Source organism: Oncorhynchus keta, chromosome 10 (genome assembly GCF_023373465.1).
Source record: "Oncorhynchus keta strain PuntledgeMale-10-30-2019 chromosome 10, Oket_V2, whole genome shotgun sequence".
NCBI lineage: Eukaryota > Metazoa > Chordata > Actinopteri > Salmoniformes > Salmonidae > Oncorhynchus > Oncorhynchus keta.
The window spans coordinates 61,627,359-61,641,012 of record NC_068430.1 but is presented as its reverse complement, the minus strand read 5'-3'; positions in this window follow the sequence as shown (position 1 = coordinate 61,641,012).

Below are 13,654 nucleotides of genomic sequence, written 5' to 3'. Positions count from 1 at the left end.
GACCTAGTGAATGATTTGCAGAGAGCTAGGACCAAAGTAACAAAGCCCACCATCAATAACACACTACAGAGAGCTGGGACCAAAGTAACAAAGCCTACCATCACTAACACACTACGCCGCCAGGGACTCAAATTCTGCAGTGCCAGACGTGTCCCCCTGCTTAAGCCAGTACATGTCCAGGCCCGTCTGAAGTTTGCTAGAGATCATTTGGATGATCCAGAAGAAGATTGGGAGAATGTCATATGGTCAGATGAAACCAAAATATAACTTTTTGGTAAAAGCTCAAAAAAGCTTGTCCTGTTTGGAGGACAAAGAATGCTGAGTTGCATCCAAAGAACACCATACCTACTGTGAAGCATGGGGGTGGAAACATCATGCTTTGGGGCTGTTTTTCTGCAAAGGGACCAGGATGACTGATCCGTGTAAAGGAAAGAATGAATGGGGCCATGTATCGTGAGATTTCGAGTGAAAACCTCCTTCCATCAGCAAGGGCATTGAAGATGAAACATGGCTGGGTCTTTCAGCATGACAATGATCCCAAACACACATCTGAAGAAATATTTAGTCACCGCTGTGGGGCTGCTTCTGTGACTTCTTCTGTGGATTATAATAAATTGACATATTATTATTTTTTTAGATCAATTGTTTTGCACTTACAGTCACTGACCTCGGCACAAATATTCGGGTGGCAGGGTAGCCTAGTGGTTAGAGCGTTGGACTAGTAGCCAAAAGGTTGCAAGTTCAAACCCCCGAGCTGACAAGGTACAAATCTGTCATTCTGCCCCTGAACAGGCAGTTAACCCACTGTTCCTAGGCCATCATTGAAAATAAGAATTTGTTCTTAGCTGACTTTCCTGGTTAAATAAAGGTCAAATTTAAAAAATTAAATATTCCGGAGTCTGCATGGGTTTGAATCCGTCCCACTACCTTTTGACTCATGGATGATTGTCTATTTTTGACGCATTCGTTCTGAATGGTTACATGGTTACAGGGTTTAATCAGAAACAACTCAAAGGTTAACAGTTTAGCCATTCATTCCAAGTGGCTAAGATCAGGGCTTTGGTTTGGGGAAGGGTTAAAACAAAATAATAAAAAGCGACGTGTCTTTGTCATCATTGTTCATAGTATTCTTAGTGCTTGGTAGAGCATTGTGAACTGCCTTAGTGCAGTGGTCTAAGCAGTCCGCTCCGAACCTCATGAGTTTGTGCCCAGTGCTGGGTGATATAGTGACCAGCCTGAGCTTATATTAGGCCCACAATTTAATTGCATTTTTAAAAAATGTTTTCAAGAAGTAAAACAAATAGGCTGACACTCTCAATGATTGGCTATGAAAAGCCAACTGACATTTACTCCTGAGGTGCTGACTTGTTGCACCCATCAAATAAAAGTGTCTCAGCTCAACTAAATCGTCTTTGGATAGGCTCAAATGCATAAACATCTCCACAGCTTTACGAAGTGAAATAATTAAAGCCACACAATACAGGCTTTCAATCCACCCCAAAGAGCAGAACTAAATAGACAAATTATACATAGCCTAACTATGAAACGTGAACGAGCATCCACACTGGAGGAAAGTTTATCGTACTACAGTAAGTCCACATCTGTCAATCAACTGACGGCTCAAATCACTCAACCCAGCCAGGGAAACACAAACAGTAGCCTATTATAGGTTTTCACACCCTTCATTATGTGACAATGGACAGGCTAACGGGTAACCTATTAGCCCTGTAGTCTATTGGAATATAATCAAATAACAAGGGGCTTATTACAACCATCGATGGCACTAGGTTATCGCCTGCTGATGTCTCATTAAACCATCAATACACGCTAAATTTACCGTCACAGGTAAACTCAATTGCAACCATTATTGGTCACCTCGAATCGGACCAATTTTGTTCTTTTTTGAACAGACTAATGGTGATTTATCTATTTGACAAGCATTCCATAGCTAACAATAGAAATCAAGTATTTTGTTGTTTTACCACGGCAAATCTACAGTGGCAATTTACCCAACACTTTGTATGAATGTAAACGAATGTATGTGTAGCCTACTGACTGTTATTATTTCATTATTTTCCTATTTATGTTATCCAAAAGTCTGGTATGTCATTTTTCATGAAGATCGAGGGTAAAATATCCCTGGACTGTCCATATTTGAAATGTGTAAATAAATCTGGTCAATCGGGGGGGGGGAGTTGTTTGTGCTGGAAGGGCGTGGGCCAGAATCGAATCCACACTGACACGGTAGGTCTATTCCGTCTGTAAGCGCTGAAGGCTGCAGCCCTAACCACTAGACAGTGGCGGATTTAGGTATAGGCGACGTGGGCAGCCGCCCAGCGCAGCGTCTTGCCGGGGGCGGCACAGGACGCCTGCACAAAATTTTTAGGTTTTCTATTGCTCGTCGGTTTTCGGTTTGCTATCGCTCATTTGCACGTCATGTCAATGATATCATGTCACTGTGTGGGATTGTGGGTCAATTAACCTTGTCGGAGTGGGCGCCCTGATTCTATTTTGTGAGCTAGGCAGGCTACTGCCTGGGAAGGTCTCTCACTCAGATGTACGAGAATGGGAGGAGGGCGGGGGTAGGTTGACCTCAGGTCTCCCCACTGGAAGCCTGAGGTCGAGGGCGTGGGGGAATCTATCAAATAGCGCACCTCTAACTTTGTACAGTACTGATGCAATTAGTAAAATTAATCACACTAGGAAATGCTACCAAATGCACCACAAATCATTCATAGTACTGTGAATATATAGTGTCACAGATATATTGTTGCATTTTTTTTGTGGTTTGTGCAAAATTGTTAAGAATAATATAAAACCAGTCTGTACACCACCAAGGTGAATTGGTTTAGTCTTGACTCTTGGCTGACAATGTTGGGGGATGGGTTGATGCTCGAGTGCCAAATCAACACAAATTTGTTTCTATTTGTCCTTGTTACTTCTTTTTGATATTAGGAGTCTTATTTTTGTATATATTTACAGTTAGTGCAGAATGTTGGGTTTGTTTTTTGTTGGTGTGGGGCCGCTGAAGGGGGGGGTTCCGCCCAGGGAGCCATACAAGCTAGAACCGCAATGTTGCTAGACCACCCCGGGCCACCCCGGGCCACGAATGAACAAAATGTTGACCTTAGCATACATTTGGCACTTCTATGTCGTAGCTTGGTGGAGACCAATATCTATCTATCCTGTGATACTAAGCTATATAAAACAACAGTTGTTGATGTGTATGGTTGCATTTCAGATACATTTTGTACATTTGAATGTTGCAGTAATAGGGACCTCAGATTATTTTGTTTTCACGTCCTGATCCCAATGACTTGACTGCCCCACATGGAGAGAAAGAGAACTGCTATTTTTTCAGGGATCACAAGGCACATTTGCAATATCATGATGCAGCAGGAAAATTATCCATGACAAAAGTGTGATCGAGTTAAGATCCGACATCTGTAATAGTTGAATGAAATGGAGCTTAATCCAGTTTGTTGAGATTCTTTTTATTTCATGGCAGTTTATCTTAATTGTCCTTGTCAATGTATTTCACTCAACAATCTCATGTGGATGACTGAGTCTTCCCATAATATAATATATAATAATAATATATGCCATTTAGCTGACGCTTTTATCCAAAGCGACTTACAGTCATGTGTGCATACATTCTACGTATGGGTGGTCCCGGGAATCGAACCCACTACCCTGGCGTTACAAGCGCCATGCTCTACCAACTGAGCCACAGAAGGACCATATACGCCCTGGATGTTGTGGCATGACCTAATAAGAGGTGCAATCAACTGTAAATGTCCTAAGGGTCTTTAAGGTGTGTCAATGTGAGATGGAGAGATAAAGTGAGAGAGCAATATTCTTAGCCAACATGTTGCTTCTCATTTCAAGAGTAAAGGAGGCACTCAAGAAGGGTCGTTCTCTGAACTTTGCAGATGGATCTCTTTCCCCTACCAACATCTCTCCTCGTCTCATGCCACCATTCCGGGTTTCCTCCCTCCATGGCCGATACGGAGAGGTATTCAGTGGCAAGTGGCCAATTTTTTAAAACTCAATAAGAAGGGGGAACAGAGGGGGGGGGGTCATGAAACAACAAGCCCCCTCTCTGTGTCCCCGTGCTGCACCGTAAATAATCACATGATCAACCGTCCAACCTGGTACAGTTACACATTACAGCGGCTTGCCGGCTTGGTCATTCCAGCAAAGATGGAGAAAGGAACAGAGTTGAGTGGCGAGTCGATAAAAAAATGTAGCGTTTTAATGTGACGTCCATCGTGTTGTTGGAACCGATTCAAAGTGCGGGAGTTATCCATTGTCTTGAGCCTATAAAAGAACAAGATCAGGGAATCTCTCCCCAGAAATCCCATATGAGTGGTGGAGCATTACTAGTTCAGACTTGAATAGGGATGGTCGACCTTATTCCATTCGTACAAAATGGAGAGCTGCATGGATAGAGTGAACACCACCAGTGGTGTAGTGCTATGTTTTTAGGTGAGGGAGGAGATTATTATTGATTTTTTATGACTTTATAACTTCTCAGTCAACATTTGTACTGACAGTTGTAGCCTGTTGAATATCATTGTAGAATAGGCCTATTTATAGAATTCCAAGAAAATGTTTTATATTTTTTAATCCCCCCAAACACCAAGTTAGGCATACCTAATTTCAAAATAGGCCATCATCACTGTCAAACGTGAATGATAATTCTTCATGTTTTTCCGGTGAATTGTCCAAACTGCATCTGCCTGCAAATCATTTGATCTCAATCAGTTTTATGGGAATATCCTTTTAGATCTTCTTGAATGACTGTTTTGTGAGCGAATTAGAGTAGATGGTGTTAACAAACTACTAGCCTTTCTTGTAGGCCTCTTTTGTTTCAGCCAAAGCATATATAGTTGAAGTTGGAAGTTTACATACACTTAGGTTGGAGTCATTAAAACTCCGTTTTCAACCACTCCACACATTTCTTGTTAACAAACTCTAGTTTTGGCAAGTCGGTTAGGACTCTACTTTGTGCATGACAAAAGTCATTTTTCCAACAATTGTTTACAGACATATTATTTCACTTACAATTCACTGTATCACAATTCCAGTGGGTCAGAAGCTAACATACACTAAGTTGACTGTGCCTTTTAAACAGCTTGGAATATTCCAGAAAAGGATGTCATGGCTTTAGAAGCTTCTGATAGGCTAGCTGACATCATTTGAGTCAATTGGAGGTGAACCTGTGGATGTATTTCAAGGTATACCTTCAATCTCAGTGCCTCTTTGCTTGACATCATGGGGAAATCAGAAGAAATCAGCCAAGACCTCAGAAAAAATTGTAGGCCTCCACAAGTCTGGTTCATCCTTGGGAGCAATTTCCAAATGCCTGAAGGTACCATGTTCATCTGTAAAAACAATAGTATGCAACTATAAATACCATGGGACCATGCAGCCGTCATACCGCTGAGGAAGGAGACGCATTCTGTCTTCTGTTGTTGACTTTATTGTTGAGTTTATGTTATTTTTTACAGGGACAGTGCACGTTAATCAACGTTTCAGTAAAAGTGCCAGTTTTAGCCAGCCGGCTAATTTTCAACCGCAGTCCCTGGGCAGGCTATTAAAAACAATTACAATATAGACAATAGCAACATAGGACCAGCAAGACATAGCATACAGACAGAGCAACATAGGACCAGCTAGACATAGCATACAGACAGAGCAACATAGGACCAGCAAGACATAGCATACAGACAGAGCAACATAGGACCAGCAAGACATAGCATACAGACAGAGCAACATAGGACCAGCAAGACGTAGCATACAGACAGAGCAACATAGGACCAGCAAGACGTAGCATACAGACAGAGCAACATAGGACCAGCAAGACGTAGCATACAGACAGAGCAACATAGGACCAGCAAGACGTAGCATACAGACAGAGCAACATGGAACAAAAAGCAGCAAGACAAAATTCATAAAAGCAACAAAGTGTTTCCACACCTCACAAGCTACAGACAACAGACAACATGGAAAGTGGCAACACACAGCTAGCGACCATGTTCACAAATCTGATTGACCTTTAGCCATGTCTTCAAGCATTTTGTGAAAGTGTGATATGTGGTGCAGTTATGCGTGTCTGATGGCGGTGTATTCCAGACATGGGAAGCTCTCACAGAGAAAACTGATTTACTAAAGGTGCTTTTCCTTAAGGGAACTATACAGTCACCTCTCATGGCAGACCTTGTGGATCTGCTGCCATATGTTTGGGTTTTCTGTTTAACAAAAATACTGAGTGGAGGGGGAGCCAGGCCATTTTAGGATCTTGAATACAAGACATGCGTCGGTGTATTGCACAAGATTTTCCCAACTCAGGAGCTCATGCTTTCTGAGGATGTAGCAGTGATGATGGCTATTAGGCTTCCTATCAAGCACTTTGAGAGCCTGTTTGTAGACAGACTGAATAGGTCTTAATGTTGTACAGCAAGCTTGGGCCCAACTAGTCAAGCAGTATGTTAAGTGGGGGAGTATCATAGATTTGAAGCACAGTTTTGCTGCCTCTGTAGTCAAACAATTTTGTATAAATCGGAAATTAGGTTGAATTTGGTTATTTGAATGACCTTTTTCACATGCTTTTTAAAAGAGAGGTTGGAATCAAGTATGATGCCAAGGTACTTGAAATCAGATACAACCTGGAGCTTCTCCCCTGACACACAGACATCTGGCTCAGTAGCATCTGTTGCCCTCTTTGTGAAGAACATGCAAACAGTTTTTTTCACATTGAGATGCAAACACGAGTCACCCTCGCCACTTTGTAACCTGGACCATTACAGTAATGAGTTCTTGTGAAGATTGTTGTTTGCTCTTTGCATGCACATATATCACTGTATCATCTGCATACATTTGAACTTCAGACCCAGTACAGACAGAAGGCTGATCATTAATGTACAGGCTGAACAGAAGGGGCCCCAGTATTGACCCTTGAGGCACGCCCACATCATAGCTAAGAGTGGGCGACAGCTCATTGCTCACTCTGACACTGAGTTCTGCCTTCAAGGTATGATTTCATCCATCTCAAGGCATCAGGGGAAAAGTTCATCTGAAGGGGCTGTTGTTGAGGTGGGCAATCAGTTGTTCTGCTACACACTTTTCAACAACCTTTGACACCACAGGTAGTATACTAATGGGCCTGTAGTTACTCACGTCAGCAGGGTCGCCTGATTTAAAGATGGCCGTTATTATGGCCGACTTCCATACCCTTGGACATCTCAAGACATCAGTCAGGGAGTTAAAGCTTGGTCGCAAATGGATCTTCCAAATGGACAATGATCCCAAGCATACTTCCAAAGTTGTGGCAAAAAGGCTTAAAGACAACAAAGTCAAGGTATTGGAGTGGCCATCACAAAGCCCTGACCACAATCCTATAGAAAGTGTGTGGGCAGAACTGAAAAAGTGTGTGCGAGCAAGGAGGCCTACAAACCTGACTCAGTTACACCAGCTTTGTCAAGAGGAATTGGCCAAACTTCTCCCAACTTATTGTTGGTAGCTTGTGGAAGGCTACCCGAAACCTTTGACCCAAAGGCAATGCTACAAAATACTAATTGAGTGCATGTAAACGTCTGACCCACTGGGAATGTGATGAAAGAAATAAAAGCTGAAATAAATATTTTTCTCTTCTATTTTTCTGACATTTCACATTCTTAAAATATAGTGGTGATCCTAACTGACATAAAATGGGGATTTTTTACTTGGATTAAATGTCAGGAATTGTGAAAACTGAGTTTGAATGTATTTGTCTAAGGTGTAATGTAAACTTCCGACTTCAACTGTAAAATACTAATTAATCATTGTGATCTTGCGAGATATTGATTCTGTCTTTATATAACATTAGGCCTACTAAATGAGCACCATTGTGAGAAGTGATAAGTGGTGAGTAGGACTATTAGGCGTTGGCAACAGATCTTGATGAGGGTTAATTTAAGCAAATTGAGCGCCCTTCGAATAGTGGTGCTGAATGGACAGCACCGTAACCAAGTGGTCACATATCGTTCTGGGTTCCACTGTGCAAGAGGGGGTCCGTGGAGTTTCATGAACATCAAGGCAGACACACAGTGAATTTGGATCCTAGAGTTCGTGAGTGGGATGATAAGGTTCATGCGGTGGATCCGTTTGTCTGCATACGCAATAGAGGTGGGGGGTTTCTTTAAGCTAAGCACTCAGACAGTAGAACGAGTTCAAGTGCGTCATACATGAGCCCTAAGTACATAACAAACTGTTTTGAGGACCGCTGTTTTTGCAGCCCCTGGTAGAGTTTTCTGTCTGTGGCTGTTCTTGTTACGCCAAATTTGGCTCAAAGTGGTCAAGACTCCAACCGACGGGCCTCTGCAGTCTGCACACATGCCTACAATTATTTATTATTCGCACCACCGCCAGCGAGAGAGAAGACAAGGAAGAAACCACCATTTACCTACCTAAAGGCTGCTATAATTCATTTTCATTGAATTTTTTGTGGTTATTAAATATAATTTATTTTGAATTTATCAATTAATTTTCCTGAAATATTTTTGACCAGCTCTGCGTATTCTCACATTGAAAAAAGTGAGCGTCACTCCCCCACGCTATGGCAGCACTACATCCCTGCAAATCACATTGACCGTTTGATTGCATTTGACAAGAGGCAGGGATGTGTGTATAGTTGAGAAACATCTGGGTACTCAAGTAAATGTCAGTCAGAATTATTTGACTAGTGAAAAAGTCATGTTTGAATCATCTTGGTATGATCAGGTTTTGCTATAACCAGGTGTTATGAGGTTGATTGTCCATAACTTTCGCTAAATATTCTCACGTGAAGCACCGTGTCCATAAAATGTGCTTCTGGTTGTTGGAGATATTGCATATAGGCCGACGCTGTTAGACACCGAGTCTGCCAGTTATTCATCTTGACTTCTCTATAAAGAAATACATTCCACAGACAAGTTAGAGACTGTTTAATTCAGAGCTGGCTTTACATCAGTTGTAAAAATTACACAAAAAACAGACACTGACACACACACACTGACACACACACACAGACACTGACACACACACACACACACACACACACACACACACACACACACACACACACACACACACACACACACACACACACACACACACACACACACACACACACACTTTTGTATGACTTCTATAATTAAAGACTCACAAATTATACATCTATTTAGTGTTGGTGTAAGGAAAAAATGTTAGATCTGGGTGCAAAATTAGAACAATTGTTCTTTTCTCATGGAACTGGAGCGTGTGAGTTTTCTCGAAACCAAAGTTCCTCGGGTCAAAGTGAAAAACGACTCTTTGCGAACACAAATCACTCCCCTTGGCTTACAATATTCACCATCTAGACGTAAACAAAGCAATTTTGCAACATTGTTGTTTGTTGTGTCTGCTGGAAAAAGTTTGTCTGGCCCTCAAGTCCGCCCTCCAGTCCATCGATAATATTCGAAGGAGGAAATGTAATGCTCTGTATATTTTTGGTACAGAATTAAGTAATGCAACTGGGGAGTAGGTGGAGCAGTGGAGAAATCCATGTGCATTCATGTCTGGCCATCTGGACTGGACACACACACACACAGAGAACCACATTTGGGGCTAGGCTAACCCTCATTAGAACTAGTTGTACAGGCCCAGACCCACCTCACACCAGATCAATCCAGTCCAGATGGCTGCGGGAAAGGTTATACCTTGGAAACACAGGAAGGAGGAAAATGAACGTTTCACCTTTTTCATCTCGTAATGCGTGTTTCATCAGAACCTGCTGACTGCTATAAATTCATGTCACACAAAGCATGTCAACTCTAAGAGATACATGTCTGTCTTCGTGAGTCCCAAATGGCACCCTATTCCGTATATAGTGCACTGCTTTTACCCGGGGCCCATAGGTCTCTGGTGTAAGTGTACTATATAGGGAATATGGTGCTATTTGAGACGCACCCTCTGTGTCTGGGCAGGTGGCATACATTTTAATGGGAGGAGGGCACACCCAAAATGCAATCTGACAACACACATATTCAGTATTAATTTGTGTGTCTGTATGTTATTACAAATATTTTAACTGTACGTGCTTATGTATGATCATGCACAGTATGTATGACTCACCTTTTTTCCAACGGAGCAAACTCAACAAACTGGCCTGTTCTCCTTAAAGGCTCAACCCTGTAAGTAGTAAGAAACACCACTTTCCATTTGTTTTGTCCAAGGGTGGAGTCCTAGACTTCCACAGAGACAATATATTGATGTCAATGAGAAATTCACGGTAAAGTTCGAGTGACCCTCACATGTATCTTAAACAAGGACTTGCCCCTATTCCAGAGGGGGGTGTGGGTAACTCCTGTCCTGGAAGGCCACACTGTGTGCAGGTTTAGTACAGCTCAGCACAGTTCAGCTTGTCTAAGCACAGCATAGTGTGGCTTGGCTCAGCACAGATTAGATCGTCTTAACACAGTTCGGGTCAACCCAACGCTGTTCAACCCAGCACAGTTCAGCTTTGCCAGGTTTAGCAGGTTTTGTCACAGTTCAGCTTTGCCCGGTTTAGCACGTTTGTCACAGTTCAGCTTTGCCAGGTTTAGCACGTTTTGTCACAGTTCAGCTTTGCCAGGTTTAGCATGTTTTGTCACAGTTCAGCTTTGCCCAGGTTTAGCACGTTTTGTCACAGTTCAGCTTTGCCCAGGTTTAGCATGTTTTGTCACAGTTTAGCTTTGCCCAGGTTTAGCACGTTTTGTTACAGTTCAGCTTTGCCCAGGTTTAGCACTTTTTGTCACAGTTTAGCTTTGCCCGGTTTAGCACGTTTTGTCACAATTTAGCTTTGCCCGGTTTAGCATGTTTTGTCACAGTTTAGCTTTGCCCAGGTTTAGCACGTTTTGTCACAGTTTAGCTTTGCCCGGTTTAGCACGTTTTGTCACAGATTAGCTTTGCCCGGTTTAGCATGTTTTGTCACAGTTTAGCTTTGCCTGGTTTAGCACATTTTGTCACAGTTTAGCTTTGCCTGGTTTAGCACATTTTGTCACAGTTTAGCTTTGCCCGGTTTAGCACATTTTGTCACAGTTTAATTTTGCCCGATTTAGCACATTTTGTCATAGTTCAGCTTGGCACAAAAGCAGCCTGTTGTGGCCATGCAACAGCCATCTGATTTATGCAGCCCTGCTGACAAAGAAAGGGGAGGATGAGAGGAGAAGAGAAGCAGCTAATGTCCGCTAACCCCCAACAGCTGACCGCTTTCCTGTCGGTTTAGCCCAAATGGACTTCAGGCAAATGGAGGGTTGAGTTGAGGAGCCCACTTCAGAAGATACATATATTCACTCTCATGTGTTCTTTGTACACATATAAGTCCACATGACATACGCACGCACACACAGGCAAATGCTTGCTTCCTGTGACATTTCAGACCTGCTAAGTGACAACCGTGGGGCTTTAAATTTCCCCACCACCCACACATGACCAAATAACGAGTAAGTGAATTTTTGAGCAGCACGGTATAACTCTGCTTCTCAGAGATACATGACATGTCGTAATGAAGACAACTGATTTTGCACTTGAAAGGCTGTCATTTGCTTGATAGGTTCACCCATTCTCCCCACCCAGTCGGACACAGATGCAGACAGACAGACTGGCTTGAATTTAGTTGCACTTGAAGCAGAGAAAGTAAACATGGGATACCTCACATCACGTCCAACTTCAGAGAGAGGACAAGGTTGAAAGCGAGAGAGAGAGAGCGGAAGGGATGTTAGATATGACATTAATGTGTTCCTTTATTTATGCTTTGGCAATGTAAGATAAGGTACTTTCACGCCAATACAGCTAATTGAATTGAATTGAGAGAGAGAGAGATAGTGAGGGCGAAAGAGATAGAGAGAGATATAGAGAAAGAGCATTTGTTGGAGCTTATCTAAATGTTGACTTTGAGTGGTGTTTAGGAGCCAGACTAATGGGGAGAGTCCAAGTGGCCACTTTACCAGCCAATGACCCTTGGCTTGGTTGTCCTCAGAGCCTTTCACATGAGGTCAGCCCCAACTGACTATCATTCTGTCGCTCTCTCTCACCACTAGGGTTGCACATTTCCAAGAACTTAAATTTTTATTATTATTTTTTATATTGGAGTCATTCCATGTCCCTTTTGATTTGCTGCGGTGATTTGGTCAAGTATGAAATGCTAAATAGAAAAAATGTATCCTTGATTGCGATACGGGTTAGGAAACATTAGACAGAGAGTCGGGACAGGTACACGTTGGCCCTGCTGTGGTCAATTGTTCAAATGAGAACCCTATGGCTGAATGGCCTTGGGTTTTTGAGAGCTATGGTTAGGTTAGATTTAAATTATAAAGCCAATTTCAGTGACTTGGATGTAAATATGAATAGCATTGAGACTGGTGCAAAAGATATGGTGGACGGAAACTCTCTTGCCCATGTTTACACCAATCCAGTGCTTTTTAACTTTAGTCGTACATGTAAGAGGAATCAAGTTCATCTACCTAGATGCTTTTTTTTCTCTGTTAGCTAGTGACAGCTAGTAATAGTGATGCATAAGCTAGGCCTTTTTGAAACATCGCTATCTCCTGTCCGCATTTAACACATTCAGTAGCATGAAATAAATAAATGTTTTGCCCAAAGTTTAAAAAAAATACATCAAAGTTACAAAAACACAACATCCTTCGTGATGGTTTTAATTTGATTATCGTTTGTTTTGGAAACAACTGTGTGTTACAAAAAAAAAAATGATATGGTGTTGAATTCATAAGCCTAAAGATTATAATAACTTTCATAACAACTGATGATAGAATGGCATGGATGGAAGATTACCAAGGAAACTGCGAGCAAATAAAGTGTTTTCAACATTTTGCAATTCACACACCCTGTGGAATATGGACATTTCCAACGGAGGAGGCATCCTATGTTTCGGCCCGGTTTAGCCGGTGTGTGTGTGTGTGTGTGAGGCCTGAGGTCTGGCTCTCTGTTCAAATGGCACGGTGCTTTGCTGGGGAATGTGTAATTACGCAGCAAAATGCTTTGATCCAGGTTTTTCCATCAGGCCCAAATTGTCCTCATATTGTGCAGTCCTGTGGATCCTCGGGATTCTCAGAGGGATGGAGGCTCCTTTCATGTGCACCCCTCTGGAACTCAAAGTATCCCGCCCCTGAAAACTGAGCTCCCTCTCTTTCTCTTTCTCCACCGCTCTCTCTTTCTCTCCTGCGCACTGGCACGGACGAAGGAATGTGTGTGAGAAAAAGAGAGGAGAAAGTAAGTGTGTCTGAGAAAAAGAGAGACTGAGTTGGTGAATGGGCAAGTGTGTGTGTGTGTGTGTGTGTGTGTGTGTGTGTGTGTGTGTGTGTGTGTGTGTGTGTGTGTGTGTGTGTGTGTGTGTGTGTGTGTGTGTGTGTGTGTGTGTGTGTGTGTGTGTGAGAGAGAGAGAGAGATGTGCATAGACAAAAACAAACAGACAGGGAGGTAAAATACAGTGCGCAGGACATCGCCTAATATGCCTGCATCAACACTGAAGTCAGCCAGCATGTTTCATCATTATCACTCCACAGAACAGGAAAGCACCCCTTGGATCGACATGCCCTTAATAACATAACACCCTTCTTCTGAGAACACTTCTCTTCTCCCCCTTTTTATCTGTTCA